Source organism: Triturus cristatus, chromosome 9, assembly GCF_964204655.1.
Source record: "Triturus cristatus chromosome 9, aTriCri1.1, whole genome shotgun sequence".
Taxonomy (NCBI): Eukaryota; Metazoa; Chordata; class Amphibia; order Caudata; family Salamandridae; genus Triturus; species Triturus cristatus.
The window spans coordinates 1,147,839,697-1,147,860,323 of NC_140592.1; the positions used below are offsets into that span (position 1 = coordinate 1,147,839,697).

General features: G+C 50.2%; 1 protein-coding gene across 1 annotated transcript in view; it reads right to left on the minus strand.

Annotated features, from left to right (window-relative positions):
• The window catches only part of VPS39 (VPS39 subunit of HOPS complex), a 341,156-nt gene that overhangs the window by 248,094 nt on the left and 72,435 nt on the right, over nt 1-20,627 (minus strand). The gene's annotated exons all lie outside the window — the stretch shown is intronic.

A 20,627-nucleotide genomic window follows, 5' to 3' on the forward strand; every position in this document is an offset into this window, starting at 1 on the left:
AGCAGCAGACGCTGGGGGTGGCATTGCAAAGGTGGCAGGCCTTTGAAGCTTCCCTCTTCGAGCACTGGCCCATCCGGGGGAGGAGGTGCGACAACTCTGCCTAGGATGTGCATTGTTTCTGGTCCCAGAGAGCAGGAGCACTCTACCCAGGAGTCCAGAAACATGTCTGGTGGTGGGTGGCTGCCCACAGCCAGACAGAGATACCACCAGGGTTAGTAGTTTTTCAGGGGGCACCTCACATGGTACAATGAATCACACACTGGCATCAGAGTGGATTTATTATGATAATTATTTGGGTAGCAAACAATACTGAGTTCAGTGAAGCCATCATGGTGCTGTAGAACTCGCGTTGTCAAGTTCTCATCCCATGTACTCTCCATTGCTTCCCTGGCACTTACAAGATTAGGAAGTAGACCCCAATGCTGTAGGGGAATATCTGCTCATACAGATATGCCCACTGCTGGGATATAGTGCACCATGCCTTAGTGCTGGTAATGCCTGCTAGAGGGGTGACTTACCTATATCTTAGGCAGTGCTCGCTGGCATTGCTCACAGGCAGTGTGCCATGTTGACTTGGTCATTTTCCCCCCACAGGGGAATGGCAGGGGCAGTGGCAGGGTCCTAGTGATGGGTTCCAGGGGACCCTCTTTCACCTCCAGGCCCTAGGTACCTAGGGTCCCACTTACTAGGGACTTTTTGCAAAAACAATTTTTATTGCATAATTCAAGTACAATAGCCATCTGCAATGACCAGCATATCATTGGTCTTCTCCTAGTAATATACTCCAGTGCATAGTACAGTGCGGACCACTTCCAACTATCAATGCTTTGCCCCCCAACACTCCCCAAGCACAAATATTCCCTCCCCCCACCCGCATGTCAGTGTGCCATAGTCGTAGGTACCGTGAGAAGTCCATCTCGTGATTGGCCGTGGGAGCGGCCGCGAGCCACTCTCCACCCCCATGATCAGGCGCCAAGCAGCAAGGAGAGGAGGAGCCCTCCCGCCCCCACGTGTGACCCGTCAGTAGCCGTTCCACCGCTACTCTGCTGCATGCTGCTCCTGTGCGTCAGTGCCCTCCTCTGCTTCTGCGCCCCACCCTCGGAGGTCCACCACTAATGCTTCCCATGCATGTGCCATGGCTAATGCTTTTTCATCATTTCCCCGCAACGCTAGCTGCAGCCTAAGTGTACTCTCGCTACCCGCCCATTTTGTGAAGGTGGTTCTCCACCTCTCAAAGCTGGGGCCAGTTCTTGATTTCCAGTGCAGGGTAATTTCTCTTTTAGCCATCACCAGCCCTAGGTCGCAAAACTTGCTCGTGACTTTCGTGCGTGGAGTGTGGGGGAACCACAGCAGCAGGCAAACTCCCATGTCCACCCCCAATTCCCGCCCCGTTACGCGGGTCAAGCAATCAATGACATCCCCCCAATAACCGCAGAGGACGCCACAGGACCAAAACATGTGCTTAAAGTCGGCCCCCTCCTCCCCACAGCGAGGGCACCGCGGAGCGGGACCCCCAAAGTATTGAAATAATTTAGCTGGCGTCAAATAAGCCCTATGCAAGATAAAGTACTGCACCAATTGAAACCTGGCATTACGTGTGCTCTTCCAGGCCCGTCTCTGTAACCTGGGCCACGTCAAGTCCGGAATGGGCTTCCCGATGTCCAATTCCCATTTATCCTTCAGCGCACTCAACGGGGCTAGGTGTTCCATCGCCATTCTCTGATAGAGGCATGTAACGGCCTTGACCGTGCCCGCCGCCATGACCACATACTGACAGCCGGCAGCCGTCTGCGGTTCAGAAAGTCCCGTCTTCCAGTGCTTTTGTAGGGCTGCCACCAGGGCTGCGTGGAGTAGGTAGTCTCCCCTCGGGATCCCGAAGGAATCCTGCAGTCCCTGGAATGGCTGGAGCGCTCCATTGAGGTACAGGTCCCCCACCATCTGTAGCCCTAGGTCTTCCCACTGAGCCAGCCCCGACCAGTCCCCTCCGTGGGGGAGGGCCGTGCACATGCCCAATGGGATCTCCGGGGCGTAGGGGTGAACAGTGCCGACCCTCCGCAAGCTGCGGTTCCAACACAACCGGAGTGTCCGCTCCTCAAGCGTCAGTTGCGACAACTCTAGTCGCTGCTGGAAGACAATAAAAGAAAGGACATGCCGCGGGATCACCCTGCCCTGCGGGTCTTCGGGATCTCTAAACTCCCTTGCCACCGCCTGCGTTAGCCATTGCAGCTGGGCCGCCAGATAATACCACTCGAAGTCGGGCACAGCAAGCCCTCCCTCTGCTCTGGGCCATCGTAGCGTGGCCAGCAGCACCCGCCGCCTGCCAGATCCCCAGATAAAACCCGTGATCATGGCTGTGAGCCTGCGGAAGAACGAAACCGGCACCCAAATAGGGAGCGTACGGAAAAAATACAACAATCGCGGGAGCGCCACCATCTTTAGTAGCGCTACCCTCCCGGCTACCGAAAGAGGTAGGGTGCTCCAGAATCTAATACTGCCCGCTAGATCTCTAACCGCCCTCCCAACATTCCCCTCCAACAGATCTTGCTGGGTGCGGTAGATATGCACTCCCAGGTACGGCAGGCAGCGAGCTTCACAGCGGATAGCCCCGAGGGCGGGGGGGGTCTCCTCCCACTGTGTAACAGGGTATACACAAGTCTTGCCCCAGTTGACCTTCAAGCCCGACAAGTGACCGAAGTCCCTCAGTAACGCTTTGGCACCCTGTAAGGCCCCCTCCGCATCAGCCAGCAAGAGCAGTAGATCGTCTGCATAGAGGGAAATATAATGGGTTTCCCCCCGCAGTAACAGCCCAGCATATGCGCGTCCCAGTCGGGCATGGGCCGCCAGGGGCTCAACCGCCAGGGCGAACAGCAAAGGTGACAACGAGCAACCCTGCCTCGTACCCCTTCTCACCGGGTAGGAGGCCGATATCGTAGTCCCCGTTCGCACCCTGGCCACCGAGTTAGCGTAAAGCAACCTCGTCCAGCGCACGAACCCATCCCCCAAGCCGAACTCCTGCAAGACCCTAAACAGGTAAGGCCACTCCACGCTATCGAAGGCTTTCTCCATGTCTACTGACAGCGTCAGAGCGGCCGGGTAATCTAGACAATCTACTTCCATAACCCGCAATAGTCTCCGGATACACGTCGACGTGTTCCGTCGGGGGATGAACCCAGCCTGATCAGGGTGTATCAAGGAGGGCATATGTGCCAACAATCGCGTGGCCAGGATTTTGCTCAGGATCTTATAGTCCACGGTGAGCATGGAGAGTGGGCGATACGCTGTCCTGGCACTCGGGTCCCCTCCCTTCTTCAGGAGCGGTATAATCAGCGCCTCACGTGTTGAGGCAGGCAACTGACCCTCTTTCCAGGCCTCCCGGTAGACCGACTGTAACTGTGGGGCAAGTTGGTCCGTATAGGCCGCATAAAACTCCACTGGGAGCCCATCTGTGCCCGGGGTCTTCTTGTGCGCCATGTGCTTGATCGCCACACGGATCTCGCCTAGCGAGATATCCCCCCCCCAGCACCTCCTTGAGAGTGGGTTCCAGTTTTGGCAAGTGGGCCGCCGTCAGAAAGTCCTCCAGTTCCCCAGGGGCGTTGTGTAGGGTATTAGTATAAAGGGCGGCATAATACGCCAAGAACTGACCATTAATCTCCCTCTGAGAGTGCACCGTCACCCCCTCCCCAGTGGTCAGCGAAAGTATGGGAGAGCCGCGCGCATCTGGATTCGCCAACCAGGCCAAAAGCGACCCGACTTTGTCCCTCTCCGCATGCGCCCTGGCAAGGTATGCCTTATAGTCGAAACAGCGGAGCCGCTCTACCTGCACTGCCACCTGTTCACGCGCCACAACCACCTCATCCTGGGATTGCTCCCCCAAGTGCTGTGCTCTCTCCGTGCCGCGCAGCGCGGCCTCCGCCTTCTCTATATCTCCTAATAACGTTTTCCGGACCCCGGCCGTGGAGGAGATACATATCCCTCTAATAACCGCCTTGAACGAGTCCCATTCCCACGCCCTCTTGGACGCTGTCCCCGAGTTCTCTGTAAAATAATTTGTGATGCCATCCCGGACCTCCGCATGGAAGACAGAGTCCTCCAGCATCCGCGGGTTCAGGCGCCAGGTGGGTATCGTCTGACGCAGCCTACTCCAGTGCACTATAATCAGACATGGGTTGTGGTCCGATATGGTTCTCGCCAAGTATTCACTATGGCGAGTCAGAGCCTGTATGCCCGGAGAGCATAATATGCCATCCAGACGCACTTGCAGCTCATGCGGGGCAGAGTAAAAAGAGTAGTCCCTCTCCAGTGGGTGGTGCTCCCTCCATGTGTCCACCAGCCCCCACGCAGTCTGCCAGTCCCGCCTACTTCTGGCCATCCTATGTATTGCGGATTGAGTCAGGGGCGGGTGAGAACGATCTAAGTGGACATCAGTGATGGAGTTAAAGTCACCCCCAAGTATGGTCGGCCCCTTTAAATACTCCGCTAAGGCGCCCGAAACACGCGTGAAGAACCCACTTACTAGGGACTTATAGGGGTTGGCAGAATTATCAATTGTGGACATGTTTTAGGGAAAGGACACTGGTCAGCAGGGACCCAGTACTCTACCGTCAAAGATGCATTAAAAGCCAGGGAAAAAGTGGGGGTACTGCAACAGAACCCCATATCTCACAACTAGTTATTTATTTGCTTGTACAACATGATCAAGCAAGGGAAGTTAATGGAGCACTTTGCATTTTTGAAAGGTGTAAGAGCTTAACAACTAAAGCAGAGCATGCAGCGCATTAAAAATGAAGAGAGTTACAACTCTGAACAAAAACAGAATATATAGAACAAGGAAAAAAATGAAGATGCTCAGAGAAGTAGTTACATTTTATAAGGTAGAGAATAAATCATATTTAACCGCAAACATGTAATTGGCATTCCTGAAAGAAGGGCAAAGTATCTTAGAGTCCATAAATATGTGCTCACCATCCTCTGCACTGTCAATTTTATCGCTTATCCAGTTTCGTGATTCAATTTTTCCATGATTAATTCTGTTGAAAGACTGATTACATAATCTCTGTGACAATAAAGCCAATTGTCAATCAGGAATTTGGGTCCATGTGACCATTTCTCTCATTTAAACCAATTTTGAGTTCTCAGAAGAGACAAAAGGGCACTTTTTTCCACAGGAAGTGGATGATCCATGCCATGATTAAAAAATTAGCAATGAAAATTGAAGCCGTAGGGTACAAACAATCCATGCTTACACATAACTTCAAACTGTATAATTCACCTCAGGTGAATTTCAGAGGACAATCACAATACACCATTTTTGTATTGAACCAATGGTGTACAACCATAGCTGTTGGCTACACATTTATTTTCTGAAGCAAAGTAATCTATACAGAATGTAACAAACATTGAACTGTGGCATTCCAAAATTCATCATAATTACAAGAATTGCCTAACAAGGTTTCCAGACTGTGTGGTGGCCATTAATTCTGCATGTTTTGTCATTTGTGCCCCGAACGTAAGCAGCTGCCACTGCAGCTGTAGTATTTAGTTCAAGCTAGTTAGCGCAGCTGTCTGCGGATATATTGTTACCAGTTCTTTAAAAAAACTACATAGTGTGGCCTTTGGCCCCACCCAGAACACTATTTCTTTGTCATTTATTCATTAAGTATACCATTCTGCCGCCTGCGGAGTGCTTACATTGCAATTCCGGGGGCGGAGGCTATTTTACACCTCAAAAGTACATTGAATCATTATACATTCAATGCTCATTTTATACTAATCACAACTACAATTTAGTCGGGTTAAAAAGAGGACTATATTTTTTGCTTTCAGTCAAGAAAAGTGACAAAGTGACACTAGTAGGTGGAAAGACGTCTGCTTGAGACAGTTATTGTGGCTCCCGCTGTTTATCACATTTCAAAGCCCTTCAATCAATTTTCTGTATCCACTCAACAAACTCTCACTTTATTTTGCATCAAAGCACATTAGTACTTGAATGTGTTGTGCCTCTCAAGACCAAGGACACACAAAGCATATCTGGGACTGTGGATGCAGAAGCACTGGCGAGGCAGGCTACAGTTCATGATACACAATCACGCAAAGATTGACTGATGCCCAATTACGGGCAGCACAGCGAAGCATCCGAGATCTCGCACCTCGTACTGCAGGAGAGTTCTTCATGCACAAACCTAACCTCTGTGCACATTCATGTTTACGGGCCCTTCAGATCGGCAGGGCCCTCCGGTAAGCACAGTAGTGGCCATGGGAGCCAATCAGGCTGCAGCAAACTTTTGGCTGACCTCCTCAGTCTCTTTTCAGGTCATAAACTCCTGTAGTAACCAAGAGGTGGGCATTAAACACAGCTAGTCGCACACATGTGTCATTGGTATGCAGTCTGCTGGATCGGAAATACCAGAGTCAAGCAACTACAATGGATTGAAAAGGGAAATCCAGGTTAACCAAGTTACTAACTCTGCAGTCACTGCTGGCCACTCAAACTAACTCTTAAAGGAAAATTAATTTATACCACTGAGACGTGAACACTTATCAGGACCCTGGCTTCCTTGTCTGTGTGAGCTCTGCTTATACATCAGAGCTAAATAAGACAAAGTTCGGTTTAGATTAAATTTCCTTTGATGGATTCATAAATCTACTAAAATGACACCGCTCCTTCTTTCTGATAAATGCGTATTAGTGCATGTCTTGCTATGAAATAATTTACTCTTAGTCATGTGATAGAAAAGTATCCATAACTGAAAAGCTCTCTAATTTGTATTAAGGAAACAAAAGCTGAAGCAGAGAGAGGATAGTGACCCGCCAAGAGTCCTGTGAATATATCAGAGCCAAACATAGCCTTTGATGGGTGCCAGTACAAATTGTGCATGGGTACATAACCATTCATCTTTCTAAAACTCATCTGCCGGGTCGGATACAGGAATTGGTGCAATACTCATTCCGTTAATGTGCCTGTTGTGAAGGTATGTGTGCTCCTTAAAGGACAAGATTCAAATGTTAGTGGTCAGACTCATCTTCTAATCTGCCCAAGGAGGACAGCCTTACTAAACGAATACAGCCATTGGAGTTGAAGAATAGTAACATCTTTGTCGTGCTACGCTCGAAGGATCTGTTACATTTTCTTTCACGTTGCCACCAGAATATCAAAAACGGTTTCTTGCATATACTGGCAGAGTAAAAGACATTCCTTCTTCTGAAACATTTGTGAGACTTGTATATCGTGTAGATCAACTATCCGGCTAATGTAAATAGTTTAATGTTCCTCGCAAGCATACACTGTAAAAAAGTAAACCAAAAATCAGAGACCTTAATTATTAAGCAGTTGGGGCTTCTGTAACTTCTATTGGGACCTTATATTTAGTTCCAATACAATGCGTTTTGTAATCTTATGCTTACAGTTCTGTGGGTGCATAACAGTATGCACATGTTTTTGATGGTGTACGTTTGTGTGCATTTGTAGATCTGGCATTAGACAAAACATTTTTGGTTCACTAAAATTATATGTATAATACTCATTTGGGGCTTTCACCCAGCCCTATTAATCCCATAGTGTGCTAATGCATCATTCACATTTTCTTTCAACCACTACAGGGTTAACTCTCTTCAGTCATTGGCTAACATTACTGTGTGTGGATTTGCTCCTTGTGAAAGGGCCAAATGCTCTCACTCATAAAGGAGTTCCCTTCAGGGCTAGGGTTTACTATTCCAATGTGTACTTTTAGCGACCCAAAATCATTTTTTGCTTTTTTAGACTGATAAGGGCTCTGTGGCGTCCCCAAAAACAGAGCTCTGAAAACAAACTGACAAAACAAAAATATGCATTGATAAATCCAAAAGGCTAGCAGCGAATCCAGACCTACTGGCTTTGTCCATGGTTATAAGGATGTGTGTGTGTGTCATGTTTGGATCTTTGTATGTATGAACCAAAATGCGAAGAAGCCTAAGTACCTTTGCACTAGTCTGTTCTTATATTTGTTGTTAGACCTGTCAGCCCTTTGGGTGGTCCCTCCTCATCATTATTTATTTTGTCCCACTTTTGCCTCAAACCCTGTTAGTATTTTTTCCTTTTTGGGAACCACCAGACTTTTTCGTATTGATGCAGATTCAGGGAGCCATTTTATCTACCCCTGGAACTTCTGTCTGAGGGCCTGGAGCACAAAATGGTGGCCACCTGTGACATCATCAGAACCCACTGGAACCTACTAGAACCTTCTGCAACATTCTGGAACCCTGTGACAGTTGGAGGCGGTTTGGAATGTTGGGAAGCTAGGCCAGAGTTGACAGTTGGAGCTGGCAGTTGGCACCTGACTGGTGAAGAGAGAGGAGCAGAAACCTGAAGGAGGAAGGAGGGAGGCAGCAGGGGTGGAAACTTGTGCCTGGAGTGGGGTCCATAAACCCACCCTTGATACTAGTCCCTACTGACTGAGCCCAGCCTGGAGCCCTGTGTGGGACAAAGCAAGAAAAACCATCTTAAGGACCTGGACAGCAGGAACAGGCCTTAGAAGTAAAGAACAGCAAGAATCTGACCTGTTTATTGGTTTCCCTGGAGTCCGACGTCGAGAAGCCTGAGACCTGGAGCCCGAGGTGGAGAAGCGGCGCTGACTGGAAAGCAGACGTCGTTCCCGGAGCTGCCAGAGGTCGAGAGAGGGCACCAACGGAGGTCGTGAGGAGTACCAGAGGTCGAGGAGGAAGTCACCCGAGGTCGAGTGAGCGGCGTCGACGGGGGAGTGAAGTCCGCCCTCCGGAGTCGCCGGAGACCGAGGTGAAGCGTGCCGGAGGTCGGGAGTGGAGATCGCACTCCGGAGTCGCCGGAACCTGAAGAGAATCGTGCCGGAGGTCGGGAGTGGAGGTCGCACTCCGGAGCCGACGGAAGTCGACATCGAGCCAAGACAGCCCGACGTCATCGAATCGGAGATCGACATCGAGCCGAGGCCGCCGACATCGAACCGGAGCCGCCTATCGACGTCGTCAAGAACCGACATTGCGCCGAGGCCGCCGACATCGAACCGGAGCCGCCTCACGGCGTCGACACGACTCCAGCGGCGTCGGAACTTCATAAAAAGGGCAGTAAGTGGAGTAGAGGGCGCCTAAGGCCCTGTGGAGCTCTAAGAGACCATCCTCAGGGATAAAGAGGTGTTAGAACCAGCCTGGAAGTGCCAGGGGTGGACTGGGACTGATACAGTGACCTGTGTGAGGGGTGGTGTAGTTTGGGAGAGCCAGATTCCTAGATTACCCTTGATCTACCTCAGTTTTAGCCTCAGCCTTACCCAAGCTAGGTGAGACACCCTCAGGCCATCCACCTATCCACAAGCTGTGACTGGGCCAAATCAGCCCATAGTATTTAAAACGTGATCTGATTTTACAAATGTCACTGTTGGCTTTTATTATTTATTGAGAGCACTGTATTTATTGTATTTATCCTATTTATTGCCTCCCAGTATTTATTGTTTCACAATATTTATTGTCGTACAGTATTTATTGCCTCATAATATTTAATTGCCTGTAATGTAATGCACTTATATTTATGCCTTGATTATTTATGATCTACCTTATTTATTGAATCGTTAAGACAGTATTTATTTGACGTACCCTTCCACAGAAAAAGCCTTGTGTACTGTGATTGTATTATTATTTATTTAATCAGCAACTAAGAGAAAAGAAGATAAAGAGATATATTTTCAGTATAACTTTTAAGGTGTAGTGTCGTTTTTGGAACGGATGCACGCATGGTTATTGTGTGGGTATTGCGTATGCTTAACACGGTGCCTGACCCCTGACCACTCGAGCCAAGCTACCACTGTGTATGTCTGGAGAGACCCCGTTAACACCACCTCTTCCGGTGTGGGAGTGGGGTTTTTCTAACATAATTGGTGCTCAGCGGCGGGATTGAGCTGTGCCTACGCATACTCGACAATAACTGTGGGTAGTCCATAGGCCTACACCTGGAGTTTTCTCAAAGCGGCCTTCCTAATTGTGAGTTTTTGTTTTTTCCAAATTTACTCTGGTGGTGGGAGGAGGTATTATAAAAGGTACCCCCCTACATAGCTACTGCAAATAACTGTCCTCTGACCTGAGTGGGCAAGATGGAGTTTGTACTGGAGAATTTAGAAACGTACACTGTGGCCCAACTCAGGGAGTTTTGTCAGCGGGAAGGGGTGTATTGTCCCCCAGGAGCAAAGAAGGGTGCACTCCAAACCAGCTTAAGGGCTTGGGGGGAGGCACGACGAGAAAGCAAGGCTGAGGAGGAGGACAGGGATAGAGAGCCCGACAGCGAGGGGGCTGGGTTGTACCAACCTGAGGTGGGGAACCTAGTAGCGGGGCCCAGAACCATTTCCAGGAAGGGCAGCAGTGCCTCTAGCGGTGGCTTATCTGAAGTGGAGTTAACAGACCGGAGGGAGAAAAGACAGCTCACATGGGACTTAGCAAGGCTGGAGAAAGAGAAGGAGGAACAGAGGATGGCTCATGAGTTAAGGCTGAAAGAGATAGATCTTCAGATCCTGAGAATCGGGGCGCAAACTGTTCCTAATGGTGGCAGCAAAGACCAAGAAAGAGAGTTCACTAGGGAACCCAAACCCTACCTGCCAAAGGACATAGTAGCTAGCTATGGAGTGGGCGACGATATTGCCAAGTGGCTAGCGGCCTATGAGGTCTCGTTAAGGGCCCATGGGGTTCCAGAGAAGTACTGGGGAGCGGGATTGTACAAGTACATGCCTCCAGCTGGGAGGGATGCATTATTGGCCCACGAGGAGGATGAGCAGACCCACTACCCCACCATGAAACTGGCGCTCATAAGAAAGTTTGGACTAACACCCGAAAAGTACAGACAGAAGTTCCGGGGTAGTCACAAACTGGGCACACAGAATTGAGTGGACTTCCTGGACTATGCAAAGAAGGCACTAGAGCAGAGGTCTTCAAACTTTTGAATGCAGAGACCCCCCTGTCAACATTTTGAGGCGTAAGGACCCCCTCTTGACAAAAATGTCTAAACCTGTTGACTAAATTGCGTGGGATGAAAATGTAAATAGGGTTATGTGATGCCGCGTATTTTGGGATAGCATTGCTTCATTATTTTGATATTTGTTACACACAGTAACGCTGAGGAAAGATTTCACCCAATCAGTACCCATTTATAACCAAAATACAGCAATTATCATCAGAAAGATTTCAAGTCAACCTTTGTGAAGGGCCTTCCACTCTGCAGCAATACGTGCTGCCACATTAGAAGCTCACCTGGCCCTGACCGGAAGAAGCAGGGGTCCCTTAAAACCCTGGCGGTTTTGTGTAGAGTTAAGCCTTTTACCCATGCAGCTTTCCTCTCACCCCCTCCCTTCCATCCCTCTCTCCTCTCCTAACCCCGGATTCCTCTCTCACTTTGCAGGTCATTTTCTTTCACCCCTTTTTACAACTTCTGAACTCTCCCCATTCAACCTCTCACTTCACCTTTAATCACCTCTTGCCATTCTGTCCTTTCACTGCCCTCATCTCTAACAGTCTCTCACATTTATCTCATGGCCTCTCTGGCCCTGTCACCTCCCGTGCCCCTCAGCACTTCTCATTCACCTCGTCTCTTCATTCAAATTTTTGTCTATTTGTATCTTACACCTCTCCAGTCCCCCCATTCCTCTTTCACATCTCCCCTTTGTTCTAACAGAAGCCCTCACCTTTGGATCACACTCACTTCTTGCGTGTCCACACTTCTCTTCGGCAATTCACATTTCTCCTCATCCCTGACCTCTTCAATCAAATTCTCTCACTCCCTTGCTGTCCTCTCTCATTTTGGGTGCGGATGCAAGTTCAGAATGGGATGAATGAATGTATGATTACTGATGGGCTTGTTTGAGTGAGTTGCATATTGAGTAGTGAGGGGGACAGGTGAGTGAAGTGTCACATGAGTGCAGGATGAGTAGTGTACTCGTGTGACTGCAGGTTGAGGTATAGTGTGAGCAGGACAAGTGCATTTTGAGAGCAGAGTGATCACTGTGAGTGCAGGGTGAGCGGTTGAATGGTGCAAGTGCATGGTGATCAGTGTGAGTGCATTGTGATCGCTGTGAGTGCAAGGTGAGCGGGTGAATGGTGCAAGTGCATGGTGATCAGTGTGAGTGCATTGTGATCACTGAGTGCAGGGTGAGCGGGTGAATGGTGCAAGTGCATGGTGATCAGTGTGAGTGCATTGTGATCACTGTGAGTGCAAGGTGAGCGGGTGAATGGTGCAAGTGCATGGTGATCAGTGTGAGTGCATTGTGATCGCTGTGAGTGCAAGGTGAGCGGGTGAATGGTGCAAGTGCATGGTGATCAGTGTGAGTGCATTGTGATCACTGTGAGTGCAGGGTGAGCGTGACAATGAAGGGCGAGAATGAGGAATGAGTTGTCTGAATGCAGGGTGCATTCCCAGACCCATGAAGTAACTCAGCATGTTATTGACGGGGCGTAGACTTTAAGATCTAAGTTAAACTATTGCGGCATTAATCGGGGATCGAGGGTGAAGGAAATAAATAATGTGCTGATCCTGCAACAACCTTCCAGTCCTATGGTTAGGGTTGCCAGCAGATTATTTTGGTGGCCCAGTCGGTACAAAAAAAAAAACAGTCACCTAAAGCGGTATTTTCAGAGCTTATCTGTGCATACTTCCCAGGGCCGGCTTTAGTGCTGGTGGTGCCCTGTGCGACCATGTTTGTTGGTGCCCCCCACAATGACCACCCCCACCACGGATTCTCTCACTAGCACCCTTTAACAGTGACCAAGTCTCCATAACCCCACACTCTCAGATGCATTGAATTAGTTATATAGTGCCACTCATACCAGTGTAGGGTGTCCGAGCACTTTGCATCACACACACATTACACAGAGACAATCAATCATAAGTGTGTAAATCAGTGTATAGGAAATGTTACATAAGCCAAAGGACTAAAAGTATAGGAGTCACATGTCATCCATACTGGTAGGCAGTATAGTTCAAGAGTGCTTGGTGTGGAGAAGCACAAACTCAGAGTCGAAAAAGAAACAGCATAGTTGGGAGTTTCCTTTAATAATAAGAATTGATTTCTAGCCAAATTAACCCTTTTTGCAACATTAATCCATGGTCTAATAATGTATTCTTTGTAGTGTGCATGCTGTTCTAGGATGAAAGTTAATAGCTCACTATTCTCTATTAGAACTTTAAGTTATAAATTGCAAGTAACAAAAGGATGTCTCTTTTGAAAGCAGTAACCTGCTGATTTCTTCACATCATACGCACTCTGTAATCTACTTGGTACACGTTCTTTGCAGCAGGCATATTAACCCTCTGCACTAACATCACCCAAGTCAAAACCTCAACTATACAACATTCTGATCTCTCTCCAGGAAGATAATTAATCACACAAGTTATCTTGACATTTATGTGAGGCCTGGTAATTGCCGGGAAAGAAACGCTGCAGCAGGTGCTTCAAAAGCACAATAAACTTTCACTCAGGGCGCCCCCAGGAAGCCAACTTTGTATTCCTTTCCATGAAATGCATTCTCACACTACGGCAGTGAATGTAAAATCCAAATGTAAGGAATAGGCACAGTGGGGACCCAGGGGGTACTGGAACCAGCAAAAAAAACCTAATCCTCTGTAAACCGTTTACAAAGGCATGTTAAATGGTCTTTAAAGACATGTGAAAAAACACGGGGGTGCCGGAGATAGGAATCCAGACACTGCCCAGCTGAGCCCCCAGCAGCTCAAGTTTCACTGCAGCAGCCCGGGCTGAGACACAGGACGGGGGAAGGAGGGGGGGGGGGGGCTGATGCCCTTGGGCCTGGGCAGAAGTGTGACTGGGAAGGCGCGACCCCCTTTGCATCACTCCACGGCCCCCCTGGGGGTCGCGCCCCACAGTTTGAAGACCCCTGCACTAGAGGGTTGGATTCAGGGCAGTGAAGTGAGGAACTACGAGGGGTTGTTTGATTTAGTACTGAAGGAACACCTGCTCGAAAAATGTTTCCCTGAACTGCGTCAACACCTGGTGGATAGCAAGCTGACCAATCCCCGGAAGCTTGCTGAGGAGGCGGACATTTGGGCTAGTACCCGGGTGTCCACAAGGGGGACTGGAGGGGATACTCAAAAGGCCGGACAGGGCGCCCCCCAGAAGAAAGAGGGAGGGGAAAAGAAAAAGGAGTTCTCCAAAGGCCCCCAAAATAACTTCCAAGGTAAGGGAACAGGATTCACCCCTAGGGCTAACCCACCCAGAAACCCTAATCCTGGCCAGAGTCAGCAGCCAAGGGTTGTCCATTGCTACGAGTGCGGTGGCGTTGGACACTACAAGGGAGATGCGAAGTGCCCGAAACGACCACCCCCTCCCATTGGAGGAAAGACCCCCGGAGTAGCTAGTGTAGTGCTCGGGGAGGAGATGCCCTTAACTAAGGGAAGGGAGTGGGCGGGTGTCACTTTAGTGTCCCTGGGAGAACGGGAGATGGTTCCTAAGATCCAGGTGCCCGCAAATACCGTAAAGTATGGGCAGTGGGTCACCATCAACGGCCAAAGAGGGGAGGCTCTGAGAGACACAGGAGCCAGTATGACTATGGTGCGTAGCCAACTGGTGTCTCCAGAGCAGGTAATTCCCGATGTACTCCACCCAGCCGCGATGGCTTACGGCAGAACAGGCCACTATCCGGTGGCCGAGGTTCCCTTTGAATGGGGGGGGGTTGCAGGTTCACTTCGAGTTGCCGTAAGCCCTGCCGTGCCAGTCGATTGTCTACTGGGGAATGACATGGAGCACAATGCTTGGAAGGAGGTGGAATACCGGACTCATACTGAGATGCTGGGTACACCTGACTGGGCCTGTGTGAGCACAAGGTCCGCGACTACCCGGAGAGGGAGTTCGTTTCGGCTGGAGCCTGGAACAAAGGCCCAGCCAGCTGCCAGTCAAGGGAAGAACCGAGGACAGGAGGAGCCTGCCTCGGCGTCCCCACCCCGTAGGACGGATAGGCCACCGGAGGTGGTGGACCAGGAGTCTGCGGTGGGGGATGTCACCAAACTGGAGGACCTACCCATCCCGGCCGAGTGGCACGTGGAGGGAGGCCCGTCCAGGGAGGAATTCTGCCAGGGCCAGAGGGAGTGCCCTACCCTTGAGGGGCTGAGGCGACAGGCCGAAGCCCAGGCAGCAGGGAACGTTGAAGGGAACTACAGTGTTTACTGGGAGGATGGCCTCCTCTACAGTGAACCCAAGGCACCCCTACATGGATCGTCACGAGCCTTGGTAGTCCCTCAACGTTATCGAGCCTTCCTACTGGAGTTGGCTCACGAGATCCCCTTGGCAGGACACTTGGGGCAAGACAAGACCTTCGCCCGTCTTGTCCCACACTTTTATTGGCCTCAGATGAAAGTGTCGTCCGACACCTACTGCCGGACATGTGTGTCTTGCCAAGCCAGTGGGAAAACAGGGGTGAAGCTAAAAGCTCCCCTGGAACCACTTCCTGTCGTTAGCACCCCCTTTGAAAGGGTGGGCATCGACATTGTGGGTCCGTTAGATCCACCAACGTCAGCTGGTCACAGGTTTATCCTGGTTTTGGTGGATCATGCCACACGGTACCCAGAGGCAATACCTCTGAGGACCATAACAGCACCTGTTGTGGCTAGGGCCCTGATGGGAATCTTTACCCGAGTGGGTTTTCCCAAGGAAGTTGTGTCCGACAGGGGGACCAACTTCATGTCAGCGTACATGCGGGCCATGTGGAAGGAGTGTGGAGTGACCTACCAGTTCACCACTCCTTACCACCCCCAGACCAATGGTCTGGTGGAGAGGTTTAACAAAACCTTGAAAAGCATGATCAGAAGTCTGCCTGAAAGCCTGCGGAGGAAATGGGACGTCCTCCTACCCGGTCTACTCTTTTCTTACAGGGAAGTGCCACAGAAGGGAGTGGGCTTCAGCCCCTTCGAGCTTTTGTATGGGCACCCTGTACGTGGACCTCTCAACCTGGTGAGAGACGGATGGGAGAGAACTCCCAGGAAGCTTCCCCAGGACGTGGTGAGCTACATGCTGGCCTTCCGGAGCCAAATGGCTAAGTTGTGGAAGCAAGCTTCTGACAACTTGGAAGCCAGCCAAGCAGTAATGAAGGCGTGGTATGACCACAACGCTCACCCGGTGGAGTTGGAGCCTGGCCAGAAGGTGTGGGTGATCGAACCGGGAGAGCTTAGCGCCCTCCAGGATCGCTGGTCAGGACCCTTTGAGGTGTTGGAGAAGAAGGGTAAGGCTACCTACTTGGTGGATCTTAAAACCCCTCGTCAGCCCCTCCGGGTGCTGCACGCCAACCTCCTCAAACCCCACCACGAGAGGCCCGAAGTCATCTTGATGATGGTGACTGACGGAGCAGAGGACGTGGAAAGCAAACCTCTCCCCGATTTGTTTGCGTCTCAAGAGAGGGATGGGTCGGTGGAGGGAGTGATTCTCTCCCCATCTCTAACTCCTGAACAGCAGGAGGACTGCCGCCAGGTCCTGGGGCAGTACTCTTCGTTGTTCTCCCTTGTCCCGGGTAGGACTCACCTGTGCGTCCATGACGTGGACACAGGAGACAGCCCACCTGTGAAGTCCAAGATCTACCGGATGTCAGACAAGGTGAAGCCAGCATTCACAGTGAAGTCACTAAGATGCTGGAGCTAGGAGTGATCGAACCTTCCAGCAGCCCCTGGTCCAGTCCGGTGGTGCTAGTACCAAAAGCCGCACCACCGGGTGCCCAACCGGAACTGAGGTTCTGTGTGGACTACCGGGGACTGAATTCAGTAACCAAAACTGATGCTCATCCGATCCCTAGGGCGGATGAATTGATTGACCGGCTGGGAGCTGCCCAATATCTAAGTACCTTTGACCTTACTTCTGGGTACTGGCAGATCTCTTTGACTGATGGAGCAAGGGAAAGGGCAGCCTTCTCCACGCCCAATGGCCACTACCAGTTCTGTGTGATGCCCTTTGGGCTCAAGAACGCACCTGCCACGTTTCAGCGCCTGGTAAACCAGATCCTCACTGGAATGGAGAGTTTCTCTGCTGCTTATCTGGATGACATAGCCGTCTTCAGTAACAGCTGGGAGGATCACTTGCGTCACCTGCAAGCTGTTCTCCAGGCCCTGAGACAAGCTGGGTTAACGATCAAGGCCAGCAAGTGCCAGATCGGGCAGGGGTCGGTAGTGTACCTTGGACACTTGGTGGGTAGGGGAGCGGTGCAACCCCTCCAGGCGAAGATCGAGGCCATCATGGCCTGGGAACCCCCCAAGACAGACTGAGGTCCGAGCTTTTCTGGGCCTCACGGGATACTACCGCCGCTTCGTGAAGGGGTACGGTACCATTGTAGCCCCCCTCACGGAGCTCACGTCCAAGAAACAACCTCGACGGGTAGTCTGGACGGAGGCTTGTCAGCAGGCCTTTGTGAAGCTGAAGCAAGCCATGTGCGAGGCCCCGGTCTTAAGGGCCCCAGACTTTTCCAAGAAGTTCATTGTCCAGACAGATGCATCAGAACATGGCATTGGGGCAGTGTTATCGCAACTCAATGATGAGGGTCTGGATCAACCCGTGGTCTTCCTATCCCGGAGACTACTTCCCAGGGAACAGAAGTGGAGTGCAATAGAGCGTGAAGCCTTTGCAGTGGTATGGGCTCTGAAGAAGTTGCGGCCATACCTGTTTGGCTCGCACTTCCTGGTTCAGACCGACCACAGACCCCTTCGTTGGCTGATGCAGATGAAGGGGAGAATCCCAAGTTGTTGAGGTGGTCTATCTCCCTACAGGGAATGGACTTTCAGGTGGAACATCGGCCTGGAGTGGACCACGCCAATGCAGACGGTCTCTCAAGGTATTTCCGCCTTAGTGATGAGAACTCCCAAGGGGTTGGGTAGCTCTCCCCACTTTCAGCTGGGGGGGACGCGTGTTAGACCTGTCAGCCCTTTGGGTGGTCCCTCCTCATCATTATTTATTTTGTCCCACTTTTGCCTCAAACCCTGTTAGTATTTTTTCCTTTTTGGGAACCACCAGACTTTTTCGTATTGATGCAGATTCAGGGAGCCATTTTATCTACCCCTGGAACTTCTGTCTGAGGGCCTGGAGCACAAAATGGTGGCCACCTGTGACATCATCAGAACCCACTGGAACCTACTAGAACCTTCTGCAACATTCTGGAACCCTGTGACAGTTGGAGGCGGTTTGGAATGTTGGGAAGCTAGGCCAGAGTTGACAGTTGGAGCTGGCAGTTGGCACCTGACTGGTGAAGAGAGAGGAGCAGAAACCTGAAGGAGGAAGGAGGGAGGCAGCAGGGGTGGAAACTTGTGCCTGGAGTGGGGTCCATAAACCCACCCTTGATACTAGTCCCTACTGACTGAGCCCAGCCTGGAGCCCTGTGTGGGACAAAGCAAGAAAAACCATCTTAAGGACCTGGACAGCAGGAACAGGCCTTAGAAGTAAAGAACAGCAAGAATCTGACCTGTTTATTGGTTTCCCTGGAGTCCGACGTCGAGAAGCCTGAGACCTGGAGCCCGAGGTGGAGAAGCGGCGCTGACTGGAAAGCAGACGTCGTTCCCGGAGCTGCCAGAGGTCGAGAGAGGGCACCAACGGAGGTCGTGAGGAGTACCAGAGGTCGAGGAGGAAGTCACCCGAGGTCGAGTGAGCGGCGTCGACGGGGGAGTGAAGTCCGCCCTCCGGAGTCGCCGGAGACCGAGGTGAAGCGTGCCGGAGGTCGGGAGTGGAGATCGCACTCCGGAGTCGCCGGAACCTGAAGAGAATCGTGCCGGAGGTCGGGAGTGGAGGTCGCACTCCGGAGCCGACGGAAGTCGACATCGAGCCAAGACAGCCCGACGTCATCGAATCGGAGATCGACATCGAGCCGAGGCCGCCGACATCGAACCGGAGCCGCCTATCGACGTCGTCAAGAACCGACATTGCGCCGAGGCCGCCGACATCGAACCGGAGCCGCCTCACGGCGTCGACACGACTCCAGCGGCGTCGGAACTTCATAAAAAGGGCAGTAAGTGGAGTAGAGGGCGCCTAAGGCCCTGTGGAGCTCTAAGAGACCATCCTCAGGGATAAAGAGGTGTTAGAACCAGCCTGGAAGTGCCAGGGGTGGACTGGGACTGATACAGTGACCTGTGTGAGGGGTGGTGTAGTTTGGGAGAGCCAGATTCCTAGATTACCCTTGATCTACCTCAGTTTTAGCCTCAGCCTTACCCAAGCTAGGTGAGACACCCTCAGGCCATCCACCTATCCACAAGCTGTGACTGGGCCAAATCAGCCCATAGTATTTAAAACGTGATCTGATTTTACAAATGTCACTGTTGGCTTTTATTATTTATTGAGAGCACTGTATTTATTGTATTTATCCTATTTATTGCCTCCCAGTATTTATTGTTTCACAATATTTATTGTCGTACAGTATTTATTGCCTCATAATATTTAATTTCCTGTAATGTAATGCACTTATATTTATGCCTTGATTATTTATGATCTACCTTATTTATTGAATCGTTAAGACAGTATTTATTTGACGTACCCTTCCACAGAAAAAGCCTTGTGTACTGTGATTGTATTATTATTTATTTAATCAGCAACTAAGAGAAAAGAAGATAAAGAGATATATTTTCAGTATAACTTTTAAGGTGTAGTGTCGTTTTTGGAACGGATGCACGCATGGTTATTGTGTGGGTATTGCGTATGCTTAACACGGTGCCTGACCCCTGACCACTCGAGCCAAGCTACCACTGTGTATGTCTGGAGAGACCCCGTTACCACCACCTCTTCCGGTGTGGGAGTGGGGTTTTTCTAACATTTGTCTTTTGGGGAGTGTGAATATTTTTGCGTAGGTGCGTGCATGGATAGGTCTGTGTCTTTTTATACAACTGCAGTTTTATATTTTACTGTTCATGTTTAAAGAGTTTTAATACAAACTTGGTCATTAGTTTATCACTACATCAAAGAATGAATGGGTTTATGGAATGCTTCAGGCTAACCCTTATATGTTTTCCCACACTAAATCAGCAAATTCAATAGATCTGACTTTAATGTGCTAACACGTGCACATAGCGTTAGTGCATGCCTGAGTTTCCACGTGGTTGCCATTAAAGCGATGCTTATAAGCTTGGCCAACTCTGGTTTCAAATTACTAAAACTATCACTTCACTATTTATGCATTTCAATGCTCTACATAGCTCATATTTGAACCATCTTTGATGGTAATTATCTTCTTCCAAGATACTGAAAAAGCCTCAGATAGAGTACACTCGATTGGGCGGAAGAGGTTAAATGGATTGGTAAACAAAAGAAGTTTCTGTTGTACATGTCCAATGTAGTACAACAGCAGTGGCTCCAGGTTTTATATATACTGTCGAAACAAAGTGATCCACAAGATTTATTCATTATGCACAGGTTTCACTGCGAGACCTTAATTAATCTTTTAACCCGCCAATAGCTGCTTACTGCTATGGGGTGGACAGCAATGCAGCCCCAGGCCCGTTAGTCCGCTCTGAAGCAGCTCTATTGGAGATATCAATCTATGAAGCATAGGGTCTTGCATAGCGCCACGCTGCAACTGCAGGGTTTGCCTCAGAAACAATCAATCAAAAACCAAGAATAATTTAGAAAAAGTGCAGTACACAATCTCCTTCAAATGGATCAGCCAAAACCAATATATGG